The sequence below is a fragment of the Drosophila takahashii genome, chromosome 2R (assembly GCF_030179915.1).
Source record: "Drosophila takahashii strain IR98-3 E-12201 chromosome 2R, DtakHiC1v2, whole genome shotgun sequence".
Taxonomy (NCBI): domain Eukaryota; kingdom Metazoa; phylum Arthropoda; class Insecta; order Diptera; family Drosophilidae; genus Drosophila; species Drosophila takahashii.
In genome coordinates this window covers 20,261,518-20,272,949 of record NC_091679.1, presented here as the reverse complement: position 1 = coordinate 20,272,949, position 11,432 = coordinate 20,261,518, and the positions used below count along the sequence as shown (strand labels likewise).

General features: G+C 35.5%; 1 long non-coding RNA gene across 1 annotated transcript; it reads left to right on the top strand.

Annotated features, from left to right (window-relative positions):
- The first annotated feature begins 616 nt into the window (after positions 1–616).
- On the top strand, positions 617–10,067 carry LOC123002492 (uncharacterized). Its single transcript, XR_006412113.2, has 3 exons — positions 617–663; positions 8,020–8,211; positions 8,273–10,067. It is a non-coding gene; the product is annotated as an uncharacterized lncRNA (long non-coding RNA).
- The last annotated feature ends 1,365 nt before the right edge of the window (positions 10,068–11,432 follow it).

Genomic DNA, 11,432 nt, shown 5'->3' with positions numbered 1-11,432 from the left:
GTGCATTAATATGAACGACCTTAATTCCCTTTTTGTGCTTAGCTAAGATTCTTATTAAACTCGCAGCTATGGAACTACCTACTTCAGTCTGGTCGAACATGTTGAGGACCTACTGAGAAGCGCGCTTTAGCAAAAAAGATAAATTTAGGAGATAACGAGATAGTTGCAAACTTTTGACAATTAACAATAATTAAATATAAAGGCATAAATACTACAGATAAATATGTTAATAAATATAAATATAAATATAAAGGTACAATTTTAGGGGCGAAAGCTCTCACTGTTAAGAGCACCAGCCCTATCATGCGATCCAGATGAAGCAGCAGAAGTTGTACCCGATGTAGAAGAGAGGGGAAGAGCGGTTTGTGTTTGTGCGCTCAGATCACGAGAGAGCGCTGAAAGCTCATCCATACGCTCAATGCGGTATAACATATTGTCACCGCAGCGGACATGCACAAAGCCTCTGCGAGTAAAGACGGCTGTCAAAATTTTATGCTTTTTTAGTTTCATGGCCTCTTTAAAGATTATGTAGTGCTCTCTTAAAAGCTGCTCATTAATATAAAGAGCTGCTTGTGAGTCGAACCCAATCAGCTGTAAGCTAAGTTGTTGTTTAGCCGTGCGCCGGTAAGCTCCGATGCAGCGTAACAGCGTGATTTTTTCGTGGTAATTTTCCATTTTTATAATGACCACCGGGTCCACTGAAGATCTTTGTGTTTTTCTGGCCCGGAAAATTTCGGTAAACTTCGGCGGCGGAGTGAGCTGCAGCGAAAAGCAGAGTTTGTGGTAAAGAGTCTTCAGATTTTCACCCTCTAAAAATGGTATTCCGTGCATGCGTAATTCGCAGGCCTGAGTTGCCATTTGCTGAGAAGACAGTTTGGCTTCTAACTCGCCAACTCTCTCCTTCAATGTGAACAGTTCGCAGACCTTATGATCCAGGTTGTTGATACGCTCGTTCACCTTATCCCTGTCAGATCGTATCTCGGCAACCTCAGCCTTCTTCTCATTAATTTTCCGATCGTTCCTATGGCAGCTATATGATATAGTCGTCCGATTTTGATCAAATTAAAATTGAAATTCGGAAATATTTAAAAAGAGTCATATCCTAGAGTAGAAGATAATACAATAAAAACCAAAGAAGCTAGAATTTATTTCCTATTACTTTTCCATTAATTTTCCGATCGTTCCTATGGCAGCTATATGATATAGTCGTCCGATTTTGATTAAATTAAAATTTAAATTCGGAAATAGTTAAAAAGAGTCATATCCTAGAGTAGAAGATAATACAATAAAAACCAAAGAAGCTAGAATTTATTTCCTATTACTTTTCCATTAATTTTCCGATCGTTCCTATGGCAGCTATATGATATAGTCGTCCGATTTTGATCAAATTAAAATTGAAATTCGGAAATATTTAAAAAGAGTCATATCCTAGAGTAGAAGATAATACAATAAAAACCAAAGAAGCTAGAATTTATTTCCTATTACTTTTCCATTAATTTTCCGATCGTTCCTATGGCAGCTATATGATATAGTCGTCCGATTTTGATTAAATTAAAATTGAAATTCGGAAATAGTTAAAAAGAGTCATATCCTAGAGTAGAAGATAATACAATAAAAACCAAAGAAGCTTGAATTTATTTCCTATTACTTTTCCATTAATTTTCCGATCGTTCCTATGGCAGCTATATGATATAGTAGTCCGATTTTTTGAATAATTAATTCGAAATTCAGAAATATTTAAAAAATAACATCCCCAAAAGTAGAAGGTAATATTTCAAAAAACACCGAAGCTAGAATTTTTTAAAGTTTTTTTTTTCCGTTTGTTCCTATAGGAGCTATAAGATATAGTTGTCCGATCCGGTCGGCTCCGACATATATACTACCTGCAATAGAAAGAAGACTTTTGCGAAAGTTTTGTCCCGATAGCTCAAAAACTGAGAGACTAGTTTGCGTAGAAACAGACAGACGGACAGACGGACGGACAGACGGACATGGCTAGATCGACTCGTCTTGTGATGCTGATCAAGAATATATATACTTTATGGGGTCGGAAACGTCTCCTTCACTGCGTTGCAAACTTCTGACTGAAATCATAATACCCTCTGCAAGGGTATAACAAGAAAAGGAGCTAGCTTCGGCACGCCGAAGCTTATATACCCTTGCATATAATTCCTATTAATTTACAAATCGCCAAAATGTTAATTTTCCTCTTATTTCTCATTCATTTTGCGTTCGTTTCAATGGCAGCTATATGATATAGTAGTTCGATTTTTATAAAATTAAAATCGAAATTCGAAAATGTTTGAAAAGAGTTATATCCTAGAGTAGAAGAGAATACAATAAAAACCAACGAAGCAATAATTTATTTCCTATTATATTCCCATTAATTTTACGATCGTTCCTATGGCAGCTATATGATATAGTCGTCCGATTTTGAAAAAACTTATTCGAAATTCAGAATTGGATAAAAAATGACATTTCCAAAAGTAGGATGTTATAGGTTCAAAAACACCCAAGATATAATTTGTTTACATTTTGTTCCCCGATTGTTCCTATGAGAGCTATATGATATATTTGTTCGATCCGGCTCGTTTCGCAATAGAAAGAAGACTTTTGGGAAAGTTTTATCCCGATAGCTTGAAAACTGAGAGACTAGTTTGCGTAGAAACGGACAGACAGACGGACGGACAGACGGACATGGCTAGATCGACACGTCTAGTGATGCTGAGCTGATGCTGAATATATATACTTTATGGAGTCGGAAACGTCTCATCCACTGCATGCAAACTTCTGACTGAAATCATAATACCCTCTGCAAAGGTATAAAAGCAAAACAAAGGCCGTGGCGGCACAGAAACAACCGGCTATAATTACGAAGCCCGAAAATAAATTTTTGTATTTTTTGAATTTGAGAAATTTTTTTTTGTTATTTAAAAAATATTTGTCTATATTTAAATAAAAACCGTATTTCTTTTTTTTAGAAAACCTTTATTTCTAAGTTCTAAAAAATATTTTTTTACTTTCTAACAAAAAATTTCTAAATTGCAGTCTATTTTTTTTGATTTTTAGAAAAAACGTTTTTTTATTTTAAAAACCTACTTTCTTTAATATAGACAAAATCGCCAGTAAAGCAAATTTATAGGCTATTTTTTAAAACCAAGGGCGATTTCGGTCAATTATTTTTTTGGGTGTATAGCAGTTGGCATTTTGATTCGCTTTTAAAATTCTTGCCAACTTAGGGCCGTTTTCTCGTCCGCCTGTTAAATTTAAAGTTTGTATGAAAAATCGCAGTTTAACTTTCCTTTAAATTTAACAGACGGACGAGAAAACGGCCCTTAGAAATGAAAATAAACCAATGCAGACGCGGCAAACCGCTGTTCAGGACTGCACACACAAAAAAATTTGCTTGGTAAAATTGACCAACAAAGATAGTTATGTAACTATTTTAAAAGTTACGTGTATTTTGTTTTTGCTTTAGGTTTGTGTCTTTGCTAATTGTGTGTATTTTGTTGTTGTGAAATGACTATTTAGAATTGACAATTTTGCTGGTTGGGGCCTGTTTGACAATTATTACAGTTGATTTTACTACGTTTTTTTTTGTGTGCATATGTAGCCTGGCGGGTAATTCAAATTTTTAATTGTTTTCTTTTATTGTGTACAATATGCGCTTTGAACATATATTCCTTTTGTCATTTTGCAAGAAAAACATAAATTAAGTTTAAAACATATTGGAAAAGAGTCCAAAAAAGTCAAATAAAATTTAATAATTATTGAATATTCGATATTTAGTGTATGCATCCATCCAATCGTGTGTTCCGATTAAAGGAGACGACAGATCGGATTAAGTTAAATGTCAAACTGACTTTATTCGGCTCTGTATAGCTGTGGTATTTTTGGTATGTTAGAGGGTACAGAATAACAGAGGATATCGATAAAGTACACGGCAAATGGCTAAGATTTCGTGATTACAATACATATCAGTAATAAAAATCAACAAAAGATATAAATTTTTTCTTTAATAAACATTTAATTTTTCGAGCGTTCCAATGGCAGCTATATGATAAAGTGATACGATTTTTTATATATTAATTAAAAATTCAAATATATATAAAAAAAATTATTCCCAAGAGTAGAAGGTAATATTTGAAACAAACACCTGTTGGAATATGACATTACTTCATATCGATAAGAATATAGTATAAGCAAAAGTATTCTGCTCACTACTGTAACTGGTAACACTAATATCATTTTGGTTCCGAAGAGCTGGTTCAGCTCTGCCTTATCCGTTAAATTTGAAGTGCCAAGACGTGTTCTAAGGAACTTAAAATATATATCTAAAACTATACATAAAGTGTATTTAACTTGGTTTGTGAATTGGTGGGAGATATAATATTGCGCCGAGCACATATTACACGCTATAAGAAGACCACAGGACGAATACAAGAGGCAACACGTGGAATGTGGATTCTGACGGAATAGTGTGACGCTTCCAGGAAATCACACAACACATTTATAAATTGTGTATATTCTTATACAGTGGATCACATTAATATTCGGTTTTTTGTTTTTTTTAACTTCAAACGTGAATAAAAGCTTTGTAAATAAAAAAATAAATACCATAATAATGCAGAAATAAAGCTTTTTTTATTACATTTTCATTGTTATATATATATTAATACTTTATCTTTAATTTTAAAGAGATACATGCATAAACAAAAACCAACCCGAATATTTAGGCCACATTTATATTCGGTTTTTCCTTTTGGTACTAAAAAACTCAAAATTTATTTAGGAAATAAACTTAATTTGACATTTAAAATGCTAGTCATTATTGCCTATGAGGTCGTTTAAATGTTTTGGCACTTTAAAAAAATTTTTTTTTTGCATATTCTGGACCAGATTAAAGGATGTGCGTGATAAAGTCAAAAAAATTAGCAAAAGTACAAAAAATTCTCGATTTTTTTGTGGAAATCGACGGTCAAGGCCTTCGCCTACCACTAGGAATCTGTTTCAGCGCAATCCATTCATCCCACCAAAAGAAATGTATGGGTAGAAAAGCAGATTCGCTCGAAAATGCATTTTTGCCTTAGTTTTGTATGCAATCAAGCAGCGAAATGCTTCTTCTGAGCGACTCTGATTTGGTACATTCATTTCTTTGTAATGTATCTTTACTTTTAGCAAAACCTAAAAACGAGTCACTTAAATACTCAATGATCAAGCTTTTTGCGCATTTCTCCTTTTTCTGCCATTCTACCAAATTTTCTTGTTCTTCTTCTTCTTGGTCTATAACTTTCAACACATCTATTTCGTTTAACAATGTCCTTATTAATATAATATATGAAAACATATCCCGGCGAAATTATGTCGTTTTTTTCCCGCCAGAACAAATTTATAAACGACATTATTTCGCGCGAACCTTTGTCGTTTGACAGCGACATAATTTCTCGGCTGGCGAAATTATGTCATTTTTCCTCGGCGAACTTATGTCAGCGAGAGCTGATGACTCGCCAAATTGGCGGAGCGAGACTTTATGTCTCGTTGGCTTGTACACTGCTGATTCTTTTTTGCACACTACGCACTACGATAAAATAACTAAATCCGAAAAATAAAATCAATAAAATGAATTAATTTAAAAACAATCCACACACAACTTCACCTATTGTCGCCTGTTTACTAACCTCTAAAACACCCCTTCAGTTCACTCGTGACGCACGAGTGACTTTCCATCAAGACATTTGTTCGAGATGTCCTACCCCGTACCATAGTGACAGCTCAAATGACAATTTCTTCGAAGTCACCGGTGATATCACCAGTGCCTTATACGAATTTATCATATGAGACGTCACCACCCTGTGACATGTCAAGCATGATTTCACGAGGGACTTTTTCCAAAATGTCATCAGCAATTTCATTCCAATCAAGAAAGGAAGCCAGTCTGCTATTGTTCGGGAGTTGGTGCTTGTCGAATAGATTGACTTAATAGCCGCCTGACTATCACTATATATGTTTATGTGTCTGTCTTGGGTGTCCCTTATACAGACGAGTGCTTCCCTTATAGCATGCACTTCCGCTTGGAAGAGTATATGCTTCCGCCAACGAGTCTTAGTGTGACCATAGAGTTGAGTTTTCCATTGACCCTTTCCATGCCTGCTAAGTCCAGGCTCTGAAGGTTCAAGATCGCGTTCAGCGCTTCGTTTGGGGTAGTTCGAAGGGCTCCACTAATACACAAAGCCGTCATTCGCTGTACTTTGTTTAGAGGAGTTAGGATGCATTGTTTTTGTAGAGCGGTCCACCATAGAGCCACCCCGTATAGAAGGATTGGCTTGACCACCGCTGAGTAGATCCAGTTGACAATTTTAGGGGACATGCTGTACTCGGGTCGGTGTCCCGACTAATAATCGTAACTCAGCTAAAGGGAGTGCGATGAATAAAGTTTTTTTTTGATTGCGTATAACTTTTTAATGAATGGTCCGATTTGAAAAACAAAATTGCATTGATACTTCTCGGAAATCTTTAAAGGTGTGGGCGCCAGACACATTTTAAAATCGTTCGTGGGCGGTTGTGGGCGTTAGAGGGGGCATGGCGCTCGGCTGAAATAAACTTGCGCTGCGTAGGAGGTCCAAGAATATGTGTGGAAAATCTTAACCTTCTGGCTTTTGTAGTTTCCGAGATCTCAGCGTTCATACGGACGGACAGACGGACAGACGGACATGGCTAGATCGACTCGGCTAGTGACCCTGATCAAGAATATATATACTTTATAGGGTCGGAAACACTTCCTTCTCCCCGTTACATACTTTTGAACGAATACAATATGGCTTATTCCACGTGAAACGTAACAGGCCAATTTGGGTCAAATATCAGAATCAATCGAAATTTTTTTTTTCGATAGAGGATTGAAATATAAGGATGGGTTTTTGTTTTTTTATACCCTTGCAGAGGGTATTATAATTTTGGTCAGAAGTTTGTAACGCAGTGAAGGAGACGTTTCCGACCCCATAAAGTATATATATTCTTGATCAGGATCAGTAGGGGAGTCGATATAGACATGTCCGTCAGTCCGTCTGTATGTCTGTTTCAATACCGTTTGCTAGCTCAGTTTAAAAGCTAGCAATTTACGCGTGTACGCAGATCAAGTTTGAAAACCGACCCGATCGGACGTCTATATCCTATAGCTCCCATAGGAACAATCGGATATAGCTTTCACAAAATGAAGATATTTTGCTCAGTGTAAGAGCTTTTGACATTAATCTTCCTAAATCATATTATTTTATACATACCTTGATCAGGGTAAAAGCGCGGGCTGATCGGACGTCTATATCTTATAGCTCCCATAGGAACAATAGGGTGAAATCGGTCAAAATTTGACGTTTTTCAGGATATTTCGCGCAGAATGTAATCTATTGACATGAAAGAATCGTATCCTTTTATGCATACCTTAATCAAAGTAAAAGCGCGTGCCGATCGGACGTCTATATCCTATAGCTCCCATAGGAACAACAGGGTGAAAAATTTTAAATTTTTATTTTTTTTCAATTATAGAATATTTTGTTGTTTATTAATTCATGTCGCTATTCTAGTCAAGTTTTCATTCGTGAAATCTGCAAAGGTATTAAAACTTCGGCTTGCCGAAATGGATGAAATATACCATGAATGAAACCTTTGTTTTCCGGTAAGGTACGTCTTCCTGATTAAGAAAATGGCACTTAAAATTTATTTATTTTTTTAATGGATAAAATTTTTTTTAAGTGTAAAAAACGTTTTTGACACTTTTTTAATTTCTAACTTGAGTTGTGGTTAACCGATTTCAACCATAAATGTGTAGGGCGCTTGTCGTCAATATTTTAAATTTTTAAATTTCCCACTTTAATTTAAAATTGCCACCAGTTTTTGAAGTTGCCGCCAGGAATTAAAATGGCAGAGCTAAATTCAAATAATTTCTGTTTTTACAACACTGAAAAGACGTGTTCGATAAAGACTTTTTGAGCAACTCTGGTCCCACACTTTTTCGATAAACAGGCCTGGCTGCCTGATGCATTTCGATTATACGGTCTTTCCGTTTTGGACCTTGGCCGTGTGAAGATCGTTCTCTCCTGAGCATACTTTATTTAAACCCAGAGATCTACCCAAACCAAATCGTGGAAAATATCAGTCATCCTCAGCCTTTTAAAAGGTTTTCTTTTACCAGTGAGTTCCTGTTGATTAAAGGAAGTAAGTTTTGCTATTATTTCGTGGAAAAACCTCTCTTCTTATAAAGTAATGCGTTTTATAGGAAAATTCTTGGAAGTCGAGTTTACTCCTTTACGTGGCTGACGGCCCGGGGAAATTTTCCTCCCAGATTTTCGTCTGCATCGTGGATAATTGAAGTCGAGTTTACTCCTTCATGTGGCTTACTGCCCAGGAAAATTTCTGCCCAGATTTTCGTCTGCATTGTGGAAAATTGAAGTCGAGTTTACTCCTTCTACCACCAACGCCACAGGATTGTCAGGATTTTCATCAGCTCTCCACATTCATCATAAAACATCAAACAAAAATTTAATCAAGAAAGTGAACTGTGAAAATTTCAACCAGCGTTGCCACCTAGCGTCCACGCTGAAAATTCTTGTGAATTCTGGTCCAAACAATTCTGAACAAATTCATGCACGTCCGTGCCAACAACATAGTGCACCCTGTGTCTCACATACATACATAGTGCAGCCCTCTGCTGAAAGTGCGCAAGTGGGCAGGCCCAAGCCTGCAACACCCACTTTGTGATCCAGTCTAGTTTTACCAACACAATTTAAATTTAAATCAGTTAAATTCTAATCAACTAAATTCCTTTTCTTAAGTTAAACTAGATTTCTGTATCGCTAAATTAATTAAAATTTAAATATCTAATAAGCCGTTAAGGGGTTATATACCTTTTTTGAGCGAAAAAATTGAGGGAACTTTGAATTTTTTTTTGGTGTGTAGCAATTATTTTATGACAGTGAAGTTATTATTTATTGATAGTACATGTTCTTATCGAAACAACAAGCCTTTGTTCTTGAAAAAGTATGAATAATTTACGAAGTTATGGCAATTCTTTCCGAACCCTTTTTTTTTTATAGCGTCTTGCGGTGACCACGATGGAAGTCCAGCAGGTCAACTGATATCAAAAAACCAAAAATTTTTAGTTAGTATAGTATTATTTTCAGTTCGTGAACGATTACTTTTAAGAATATTTCCCTTTTTCTGCATACAGTAACTATTTTTCCAAAAAGTTGATTTTTCAAGTTCTAAAAATTGTATTAAAATATTCTGATCTGCGAAATTAAAATTGGCGCATAAAAACTGAATCGTTCACGAACTCGGCACAATCATTACGAATAATTTTAAAAAAAATTGAAGAAGATCGATCAAATAGTTCTTGCGCAATCGTGGTCACAGCGAAGGCACTTTTGGAAAAACACGACTTTGAGATAAACGCATTCAAAGTTTTACGTTGACGTTGCAACTATTGAAGTCGAGCGCGTCAAAACGCTGTTTTCCTATCGAACTATTATTCGGATCTGTATGAAAATTTGGGGAGATGTTCTCTAGGGGATATACTTTAGGATTCAGCAAAAAAAAAATTTCGTTTTTTTTTTTAAAAAAAAAGGTATATAACCCCTTAACGTAAATTGCCTTAAATCCTAGTGTAATCAAAGAATTCGTTATGCAGTAAGCAAATCTCGTCATGAGAGCAAGTGTTTAAGCCCCTGAAAGTGTTTTTCCCTAATTTATCTTTACATTCAGTCAATTGCAATGCAGTTTTCAAATTTATAAACAAAATTACAGCCAATAATACAACATATTGAAAGCGCTTTCAACGTTGGATATTTTGGGTAAGTGATCGGCTCCGGTCATAATGCTACATTTTTGATTGACTGTATACAATAATATCCCAATGATTTTGATATTTTAAAACAAATTCCCCCATGACTAAAATACTAGCTCAGTGAATTCAATTACATTTAATTATTTTTGAAATCAATTTTTAATTTAAATTAAATTTTCTTGCTTTGATTTAAATATACTCATTTAAAATGGGCTTAGCATAAACTTGATATGAACTCCAATTTTGTAACTTTATGATCACATTTGTTAGTATTACTTTTCTTGTATTAAACCTATTATAAACATGAATTGCTAATTTTATTTCTAATGGAAGCTTGCAGCAATGATAATGATTAGGAGTTAGGCGTGTGTCAAAGGGATCACCAACCTGTGTCAGGTTATGCGGCTGTGGTGATCATGGTAGGGTGGGCAATGTCAGTGGCAAACAACATCTTCGCTGCTGACACCGACACACACACATCACCTGCTGCCATTCCATCTAGGCAGCACCCTTCTTTTCAGGTATTCCTTTCCTCTTTACCCCAATCTTAGTTCTGTCCCCTTACAATTAACCTCAAAGTCAGTTTGCACGCGAATTTAAATAGGATGTTTTATATACATATGCGAGCAAGTAGCACTGTGGATCAAATTGGAAACTCACTCCCTTTACCGACGAAACAAGAGCCGGAACCAGCGCGTGCCCCACTTGAAGCTACACCCACCATCTTTCGTTGCTGTTAGAATCATTCGTTATACAAATGACTCATTTTACAGGCAATAGAATGCCCTCCAACTTTTTTATACACTGCATTGAGTTCCATTCATTAGTTTAGAAGCTACATTTCGTCAAAGTTGAAAAAGTTAGAAAAAAGGCAAAAATGCTGCCGAAATTAGTTTTATAACTTCTACTGGTTGAAGGTGCTTTGATAAAAAAAACAAGCTATTTATCATTACAATCCACCAGCAAATTAATTTGATATGCATTTTTGAAGCTTGCGACAACGGTGTTTTTTTGGACGTTTACAGCTGTTAACTGACACAACAGGGCTCTAACAGGGCTGTAATACCCCTGTTTTTCCCAACGTAAAAAATCGATATAAAATCGAACTATTGATTGATTTTTTTGTTGATGGTCTTGTTAGTTGGGTTAAAGATGTATCTTTAAGTATAAGTCATAAAACTAATTTCGGTTTTTAGGCGTGTATTTTTAACGAAGCCATTTATGCCAGCATCTTTGCATTTTTTCTAACTTTTTCAACTTTGACGAAATGTAGCTTCTAAACTAATGAATGGAACTCAATGCAGTGTATAAGAAAGTTAGAGGGCATTCTATTACCTGTAAAATGAGTCCGTTTTGGTTGAAATCGGTTAACCACAACTCAAGTTAGAAATTAAAAAAGTGTCAAAAAAAGATACAAGGCTGTAGCTTCAGTAATTTCCTAATTTCCTAAAAAATTAACGTTTCGCAAATAACGCATAACTAAGAGATGTGGCTGGCAAACTGCAATATGTTTTTCTTTTTTTTATGCAAAAGTATGTAACAGGGAGAAGGAAGCGCTTCCGACCCTATAACGTATATAAATGTGGGATAATAC